We start from the raw sequence: 10512 nt of genomic DNA on the forward strand, positions 1-10512 counted from the left end.
CTTCTGTAGAAATATAAGTAATCAGAAGCCATCTTAAATGTATTAGGGTCTGTAATTTACCCCCGGACAGCTATGTAATGTAAGCACTGCCATGACATTTTTCATCTCACTTCTAAAAAAACTTTGCAATCCCAGTAAAACGTGTACATTTTCTGTTCAATTTTCCTTTTCAAATACTATAGAAGGTTAGCAGAGGGACTTGACTATGTAATGTGAAACCAATTATTTAATCAAGAATTGATGAACAGGATTTGAAAGTTTTCTGCAGCAATCTCACTGACTTTTTGAAAATGATTTGACTTCAGTGTGAATTGTGGAGCTGCACTTCATCAGACCGATCTTGTGTGTTTTCTGCTCTGACCTGTCTGGCTGCCTCCCTGCATGCCTTGCTGGACCGAGCAAAGATCCTGTCTGTCAAGCAGATACTGAGCAGTGGGGATCTGCACATCCTCTGCCTGCAGGCTGCAAAACAATGCTTCCAGCTTCATGACAGCCATAAAGGAGAAATCATACACTGCTATGAGCTTTTCCATCCAGAAAAAGTCAGTCAATATATGTGTGAAAAATATATATATATACAGAAGAGTGTGTGGACAAGTCACAGGATCACTCACCGCAGAGTGTAATCCATTGCAGAAGCACAACATAAAAGGTATTTTGCGAATCTTCTAATATTTAAGTGATGTTATGTTGACATGTATGAAACAGTATCTATTGCAAGAGCATTTTATTGAATTGCATAGACAATCTGTGGGTGCTCCTTCCTTGCCAAACGGAAAAAAAGGTAAACTGTCCAAACTGCATTGACAACATAAAACCATTTAAAAAATATATATTCATAATCTGACGTGCAAATCTTAAAACTGTCCCTTCCCCTGGTACCAATCACATAAAAAATACATGCAAAAGTTCCTCACATGAAACAAAACAAACTCAAGTTCCTGATGAGGTTCCTTTCATTTTTTTCGACACAGATTAAGTCCCCTGGGTGTCTGCTCTGAACAGAAAGTGTTTGTTGTCCGCTCACCTGCTGGGAGGGCTTGACCCTCTGTATATGTATCGGAGGATTTGAAGGTGGTGAAAGTGTCCATGCAGGAAATTGTCAGAAACAGCAGTTGTCTTTCCTGTTGAGGTTGTTCTTGTGTTCACTGATGCATGTCCTACAGCAAGTGTGCTCACTGGCTCACCAACAACTAATTTGGGACAAGGGCATAGAAAACACAAGTAGCACCTTAGGAATCACAAGACAAGTCTGGTTCAACGTCCTGACTATTTTATGGATTCATGAAGTTTGTGGCAGCATGTCAACTGTGCTCCCTTCATCACAACAAAACTTCTCCTCTATTGGAGCAGCACTACAATTTAAAGGGGCCCTATTATGCTTTTTGGGGTTTTCCTTTCCTGTTGTTTGATATATATGCCTGAAACGCCTCCATTAGACTCCTTTATTTACTTCCTGAACATAATGACATCGCTATGTAACACTTGTGCTTCTATTGGCTGGCGCTCCAACACCTTGTATGTGAAAAAGGGGACGGGACATCTCTAAGCGGTAGACCAATCACAACAGAGCCGACCAGCTAACCAATCAGAGCAGACTGGGCTCTGGTTTCAGACAGAGGGTGAAAAGAGGTGCTGCAGCACGGCAGTATGAGAAAAATAAAGAGCTTTTTGAACATTAAAGCACGGAGACATGTCCCAGGAGAGTCAAAAAATACAATTATGAACTTTTTGCAAGCACAACCATCTAAACTTTTACCAAAGATTATACCTAAATCCACTTTCATGCAGAAAATGCAACACAAAGTTCAAAATATAATCGTAATATTCATGATAAAACAACATTAACTAGACACCATACACTATACCTGTCCACGAAGCCCCACTTCCCGGATCATAGAGTTTCAAAATTAAGATTCCAAGATACCACAAGATTTAACAGCAAATCTTGGAAAACAACAGAGCACAACCCTTCCTCAAATCCTTTTTTACTCTGAGTTCGACAGGTCTCATCCCATCTACAAAGACAGAAAACTGAAACCCCCACAGATGCAGAGTTGGAAAGGTTTCAGAATCTGAATCATGAATGGAAAATTAGACGGTAATTGCTGAACTGGCTTGGAAAACACTACTGACTCTATCCCCTCGAACGACGCATTTGAAGGCTTTTCCAGGGGAGTGATGCATGGATAAAAGGGGGGCAAATCACCACACAATTCTTAGTGTATTAGAGGAAGAGCTTAATGTTAGTCCATATTCATAATTTAAAAAAGCGTTACACTCATTTGAACACTGAATCAAACAGCATACTTCTTCAAAATTGCTGGCTGCTTGTATTTAATGACATGAACAAGGACATGACTCTTTTGTCACAGAAATTGGCCTATCACATGTGCAAAAACGTCATCAGGCTCTTCCATTTAACCAAATCAGAAGAGATACAACTATATTCACCACCAGATGAAAAACAAACCTGCAGGAAACCAGAGGCAAAAACATTTTTTAAAAACTGCAAAATAACTTCTGTACAGAATGGATTTGACCTGTTTACCCATGTTGTTGAGGCCAGTCGGTCTTTATTCAATGCTCACCATGTGCACTCGTTTAGCCGTCACCAACACTGCAGTAGCCTAAATTAAACATCAACATCTAAGACAGTGTGTGTGTGTGTGTGTGTGTGTGTGTGTGTGTGTGTGTGTGTGTGTGTGTGTGTGGATCAGGTCACAGACACATGGCTTCTTCATTTCACTGCCATCATTTGTGCTGCAGTCATACCGGCTCTGCCCCGAGGAAACGTTAAAATATAATCACCTGTTGAATACGAGTGCACTGATGATCTCCCTCTACTGTTTTACTCTATTGATTCCTGAAGCCGTATTTCACAGGTGGAACAGTTTGTATAAGCTCCTCATCAGCGTTTCTTGGCAGGTGTTCAGTGTCGCAACACAAACACATGTCAGAAGAGGTCTGCTAAAACAATGACACTCCTAAGCGTCATCCTGCTGCCTCTGATTTACACCCAGAGATTTTAAAGAGGTTATTATGCTCATTTTCAGGTTCATATTTTGTGCCTCTTCTGTGACTTGTTTACATGCTTTAATGACCAAAAGTGAGTATCTATTTATCATGATAAGAAGTTATCCTCATTAATGTACAGTACTAAACTGTTTTAACCTACATTAAGGACAGGGATTAACTTGTGTCCGTAGATGATGACACATTTGAGCGGACAAATATGAAGAGTGGAGTTCCTCAAGGCTCTATTTCAGGGCCTCTCTCATTAACATCTGAAGTATGTCTTGTTGCGATGTTTGTGAAGATGATGAAGAAGTCTCCGGAGACACCAGCTTGTATATAATAAGGTTTATTACAAAAGCATAGTATCATACACCAACACGGGCGATACAGGGTTCCCAGAGCCAATTGTGGAAGTCCCCCAGAAATCTCTTTGTGCATACAATTTATAGGAGAAATGTGGGTGTGTGACAAAATGCGATGTTCTATAAGAATGTGTACCCAAATAAGGTGATCTATACGTTCGTACACCGTGTCTTGCGCGTACCCAAATAAGGTGAGATAGAAGGCCTCATCCATGGAGGCCTTCTGACATATTCCAGAGGTTTGTTATACAACATCCTGTTGTACCACATCACTCTCTGCACTCTCTATGACCTCAGAGAGTAACTAGCTGTATATGAACAGATTTAATACACCACACATCCTTATGTGTTCGCTCGGATTATTGAATCCCTGTGCCTTTACCAGACCTCTCCATCTGCGTCATGTTAATGTAATTAGTCCTGTCTCTATATATCTGTCTGTTCAGTTTTTCTTTGTCGGTCTGTTGTCTTTGTTCCTGATTACCCGTGTTCTTGTCAACGTTCCTGCTCTTGTTCCTCATGCAATCCCTGCTCTGTACATGTTCAGTTTTTCCCCTGTTTTGTGATAAGCAGCTTTTGGATATCAGCTTTTGTTGAATAAAAGCTCTCTTTCTGTAATATACCTGTCATCCTCTTTTTACTGCTTTTGGGTCCAACATCCTGCCAAACCCTGACACCTACAGTAGCTGCATGGTGGCTGTTATAACTAACACTAACCCGAGGTGGCTTAAAACTGAAGTGAAGAGGAAGATTTGTTCCGTAACTCTGGAAGAACTGCAGGTGTGCTCTCTTCTTTCAGTGCTACATCTTCCATTTCATTAACTTGCTCATTAAACTGCTTGCGATACGATATCTCTGTGGCATCTTAAAGTTTGCCTTCGACTCAGCTGCGTCCTGCGGTGTTCAATGTCAGCCGCCGCCTACCAATACCAATAACACTTCTTGCACGCAAATTAATTAAGACACAGCATCTGATCTAATTATCTCTCATGGCAGCGAGGAGTGTAGGAAAGGATCAGATAGCAGATAACACTCTGAAGGACTAGGGTGGCAGCTCCAGTAGATGTTTGGTTCAATTATCCCAAGGGTTATTTTAAAGCAGAAATATATAAGGCAATATATGAGACGTCAAGTCGTTTTATAAGGGTTAAGCCCCTGGTTAGAAATGTCAGTGATTCAAGGCAGTACCACGAGGGTACAGCAAGCAAATAATCACTTATACATGTTCACGAGCAAGGCATTCATCTGGTTCTTGGTCGCATCACAAGATAATCTTCTTTATCATCATCTTATTTTATTTCTATCATCATTATCATTATACCCTTCATGACTGTAATCTTTCTTCATTAACATCATCTTCTTTTCATTCATCTTTATCATCATAATCGTCTCCATCATCTACTTCTTTAATCTTCATCACAGAGTGTCAACTCTCTTCTCCCTTTCCTGTTACAGCCACAAGACAAAGTAAAACCTTTGTGGCTCAACTTATTTAAACACCAATCCTGAGCTACTGATTATAATAAAACTACCTATTCAAGTCTGGAAGATCAGCCAAAAAAGAGAGAGGAATCTTGGACCAGCCCTATTCACTACTTCCACCCTAAACTAAAAGGCAAATGCATGAACTAAACTAAGAAACAAAGCAACGAAAACTGAACTAGCAAGTTTTTCATTCTCGAAAAGAAACAAAAGCAAACAAAGAGCAAAAGTCCTTGAAGCAAAGTCCCCTGAGGGCTGCTCAGTCCAGAGAGAGAGACCTTCCTTCTCCAGCTTTTCTTATATTAAGCTTTGTCAACAAAAGAGACATTCTAAGTTATGATGTTTACTCTATTACTTAAATAATTGAAATTGTTTTACTTTGCATCCGTTATCAACGGGTAAAATATCAGATGAACCTTCCTACAGATTGAAGGGGTTCCCGTACATTACTCAAGAATAATTCAACAAAGAGACGTTTTTAAGATAAAGCTGAACCTGCTAATGCTCCACTAACACCTGCACCTGCACCTACAGCCAGTTTTGCTTGTATTCTGTCTAAACCAGGACCCCCAGGGATGCAGAGAGTCAGAGAACCATAACCCGAGCACAGTTTGAAAACATGATGATGACAGGACCCTTCGAAGAGTGATGATGTTTAGGGAGCCAGAGCACCACAGGGGCTGGCCTCCAGCAAACATCAATAGGTCCCAAACTAAGATTTATAACCTGCAGGCTTCAGTTTCATCACTTAACTTCTTATCGCTGGGTTAATACATCTAGATTCCTGCCTGACAGCCTCAGGTGTACCCCGACGTACGCTGCTATGATGTAGCCATAAAGCATGATTGGGCCCTTTTAACAAGTGCTTTTGTCCAATGACTCATTTTGTTTATGTGTTAAAGGAACACTAGTCATCCAACTCCCGTTCATAGAATACAATATGTGTCCTTTTTGGTAAAACTTCTCAGCAAGTGACAGCACAACACTCTGTTAGACTGAGCATCAAAATGACAGAAATACCTATCACTTAGCTCAGGGCTGAATAACCAAACACACCAGCGTCTACAGCTCAGCATCCATCACCAGCCTGAAGTTCTCAAATCCAAGACGCTTCTGCAAAGTGACATGAGCGATGACAACACCTCCTCTCCCTCCTCTCTCTGGACTGACACATTAGTTTTAACGTGAGCTCCTCTCTTCTTGGAGACCGGCGACTGTGAGTCACTCCTTATCTGCGCACACAGACTAAATAACCACATTTATAGCTACACAAACACACACTACTGTGGTGCCGCTTCGTATTCCCTTACACGCCTCTCGTGATGTTCACACAAGGCTATTAGCTCCTTATCTCAGGACACACACACACTAAAATACACACCCTCGAGGACACACATGTGCACAGGTTCCCAGTGGCGTTATCTGACACAAGAACACATTCCACTGACTGAAGTCCCACAGAGGACTTGTGCAAGAACTCTGAAGAAACAGAGAGAATGAAAAGTGTCCTGCACTCTGTTTTAGCGTCTAAAGTTGAGTGGGAATTTTTTTCCATCAGACACGGGAGGGCTGCACTCAGAAGCACTCTCTGAATGTCAGGGAGGAGTGTTTCTCCCTGTTGCTTATGCATTTCAGGGAGCATTGTGTGGATAATTGCAAGAGATAAGTGTGTGTTCAGCCTCACTTAACTAGGTGCACACAGTTTGTCTGGGTCAGGGAAATTTTAAGACCTTTTAAGAGCAGGTTCAAAAAGCCTGTGATAAAAGAGGGCGAAACCTTCCAATTTTAAGCAGGACATTTTGCTCATGTTCAGGTTCATTCGTTTTTGTATGCAGCATCTCATTTCCTTTAAAAGAAATCCCATCACTTAACTTTAAACTGAGCTTTGCTATACTGGCAGAGTGAACCTGAAGGCACTCTGGTGTACAGCTTTGGTGTATCAAGAAATTACACGCTGTAAAAAACAATCAAATGAAAAGCAATTCGCTGTTATTTCATTTCAAGTCAATTTGGTCTAGCAGGATAAACATCTTCAAAACGTATGATATGTCTTACTGGAATTATGAAAACAGATATTGATAATGAGTGAATAGAAACAAATACAACACAACAGTGATGATCTGAGCACCTGAGAACAGGAGTTGCCAATAACAAACAAAGAGAAAGGATTTCTGAACGATAGCATTCTCTCCGGAAATGGATTGCTAGGCAACGTCTGAAGGAACAGGTTCGTATAAATGACGTACAGTAACTCTCTCTCTTTCACACCCGCAGTGAAAGGTTACAGACATCTCCATTCACAGCCAATTAGCCTCTTAGCTCTCTCTCCCAGAGTCTGCATCGAATGAGAAGCATTTAATAAAAAAGGTAGAGTTTCTGTCTTGCAGTGAGTGTTGCTGGTCAACATCAATCATGGGTTTTGACAGGTGTTGAGCTTTGGTTTGAAACACAATTTTCCCACCTTTTGAAATGTCAGGGTGCTCCCGGTACATGACATGTGGCAATGAATCTAGGGCGGCGCCTGTACATTTCGATGATAGGTGGCACTGCAGTAACATCACAAGTCGTGTTGAGTCACATGACAGTTTGTACAACTCATCTCTTTACAAAGCTCTAAAATAACCTGCATTCCTCACATCGGATTTATCGAGTTACTTAACAAACAGTGTCATGGTCAAAAAAGCAAAGGTCTTGGGTTGGATTGGAGGCTCTTCAGGCAGCTGGGAAAACGTGTGCACAGTTGCACATCAGCAGCTCCAGACAACTTTAGTAAATGTTCTTCATTACATTTCAACAGAGTCCAGCGCCATGTCTTACAAAAGCTGTGAATGTCTTTGCATGTATGCTATGGGACAACATCTCCAGTCTCCACAAAATACTTGCTGTTTTGGCAGTAGATTGGGTGTTGATTGTGAGGTGAACATCCTTCCAACGTGTACTGAATCTACCCTGACTGTATATCCCAGAGATATTTGTTGCTAGCAATCAATGAGCATCTTTATGCCTTTCTGTTGGACCCTTTGCTTCTTCATAAAGGACACAGTTCTGCTCATGAGAGACTCGTCAGCCTCTCGAGGGCTCAAACATTGTGTCAGAGTTGTCTTTCTACCCACGGCCTCCCCCTGCCGAAGTCCTCTACTGCTTCAGCGCAGAGCTGGGTCACCGTGCCCGACTGCAGGAGCCATCACATCCGCCCTCTCATGACGGTTTTACCTCCTTTGTTCACTCTGACAAATAGCTTGAGTCAGACCTTGCCTGTGGCGGTGGATGAACACGAGCACAAAGTCAAATAAAGTGTGAAGAGAGGTCTGGCCATCAGAGATTATAAATTGGATGATGTACTCTATGTTTGCTCTCGAAGAGGGCAGAAGATGGTTTAAAGCAGAGCTTATTGATTTAAGAGAGACAGCAGCATTTTCTTTTTATGGTTTCTGTGTTCAGTTTTTCATTCTCAAGTCAGAAGTTGAAAGACCAAGACCTCCATTTAAAAGAAAATATACCAAAAAAACACAGTATTGTGATGAAAAATAAAAAAATAAAATAAAATCAATAAAATCTTTATATACAAAATAAAAAGAGAGTTTAAAAGAAAATACAAATGAAAAATAATAATAATAATAATAATAATAATAATAATAATAATAAAAATATAGGCAAAATAAAACACATAAAGCAGCAGGCCAATTTATGTTGGATTGATTCTGTTATATTTGTAACTCCCATGGCATGATATCCATTCCTCTAACATGCATAATGCCATTAGGGATTAGTCTATTAGGGATAATAGTTCATCCTAACACATTTTATTTCCTCTAATTTTTAATAAACACAATTTGCTCAGGCCTGTTGGCATTTAGCTTCTCACACACACTTTATTGGACTTTCTGTTTGCAGAATTGTAACTGTTATGTCAGTGTCATCATTAAACTCAGAAAAAGGAGAGAAAATCCTCTTTTTGTTTTAACTGTATTGAAAACAAACAGGTTTTTAGAGTGCTAATGAAACACTCCACCAGGAAATAAATGAGATTAAGGCTAAAGATCGCTGACAAAATATCTTAAAATATCACCGTCTCAGCCAAAACTGTGCTTTTGCACCAGTAAAGCAGAGCCAGGTGAGCCAACTCTCCTCATACTGGTGTTTGCTTTTCTTTATGAACACTGAATGCATGTTTAACCTTTACATCAGCCTCTGAGAAGAACTAAATTAAGGATACTCAAATAAAAACATATATTCACAATCATGCAGGAACACTTCTGCAGCAGGTGAGGGTTGAGTGCCTTGCTCAGGGGCAATGTGCTGAGTGAGAGGAAAGTGTGTCTCATTCACCTCCTGCACACAACCCCCACTGTGCCACTGAACAGCGGTGCATGCATAAAATGTATGAAAAGGAAAATCAATGAGAAGATATTGCTGTGCATGTTAAAGATCTCCAAAATCTGACGCCTGTCAAAAAGACTTTGCTTCTTTAGTTGATTAACGACATGCACGACTAAAAACTTTTTTACAAGAGAGAGAAATGTAGATAGATACTTTTTTGATAGTGATAACTCATAAAGGAACGATACATGTTCAGACATTTCAGATGAATGAAAACTGATCCACAACCACACATCTGATTTAAAATGACTGTACTCACCTCCTTCTGTTTCCCCGTACAAGCTGAAGACTATCAGGGTGACCTGCGTAATAATTCCCCAGACTTTTTTACTCCAGAGATCCATGATGAAGAGGAAAGGATGCTGCTATTTATTCCACTCCTCACACTTTCCAGATCCCTGCTTCTGTGTTTGCAGCGCTGAACAACATCTGCCTGGCTCCACAGCAATGACAGCAAAAGCAAGGGAGGCTACCCTGTGTTCGGCTGCACTCTGCAGAGTGAGGGGAGAGAAGGGAGTGGAGGAGAGAGACACAGGGAGAGAGAGAGAGAGAGAGAGAGAAGAGAGAGAGAGCGAGAGAGGGGGGGAGAGCTTCCACTGTGGTCACAACTCCAGTTATTGTAAAGATACTTTAATTTTTGGAAGGACTTGAAGACCCTTTGCTCTGACAAAATGCGTCAGCAGAAAACTCACAGCAGGATACACCGCTCCACTCAAACAAAAAAAGTAGAGCATTCAGGTCCCATTAGTCTCAGAGCAGACTGGGCTCTGGTTTCAGACAGAGGGTGAGATGAGGTGCTGCAGCACAGGCAGTAAGAGCTTTCTGAACATTAAAGCATGGAGACATGTCCCAGGAGAGACACAAAACACAATATGAACTCATAATATGTCCTCTTTAAAAGGTCGCAGAAGAAATCCCCAGCACTGTGACTCAGCAATGCTATTCAACTAAAGGCATCCCACAGAGAAGATACAGCAACTAAATAAACTTTTCAAAATCTAATCAGAGGTTTTCTCAGTTTAGATTTTATCCTCTCCTTGAAAAGAAATTGGCCGTTTCTCTGCCCTTTTGCCAAGGTGAAAAAAAGCAGGAAAAGTATTGATGGACGATGAATCCCACACAGAAAACAAACAGGCTAAGATAATCATAGCAAGGAAATGATGGACTGGGCTGATGAATTGATGGGGGCAGGTAAGCAGCCCACTGATGGCAGGTGTGTGCATGTCAACAGCGAGTCCGATCTGAAAATGTTTCAAAGACATATTGTCAT

The 10512-nt window shown here is 41.0% G+C and overlaps 1 pseudogene; it reads right to left on the bottom strand.

The window, feature by feature from the left end:
• LOC134859246 (contactin-associated protein-like 4) overlaps positions 1 to 9707 on the bottom strand; it is a 50589-nt pseudogene extending 40882 nt beyond the window's left edge.
• Positions 9708 to 10512: the final 805 nt, after the last annotated feature.

Source organism: Eleginops maclovinus, chromosome 22, assembly GCF_036324505.1.
Source record: "Eleginops maclovinus isolate JMC-PN-2008 ecotype Puerto Natales chromosome 22, JC_Emac_rtc_rv5, whole genome shotgun sequence".
Taxonomy (NCBI): domain Eukaryota; kingdom Metazoa; phylum Chordata; class Actinopteri; order Perciformes; family Eleginopidae; genus Eleginops; species Eleginops maclovinus.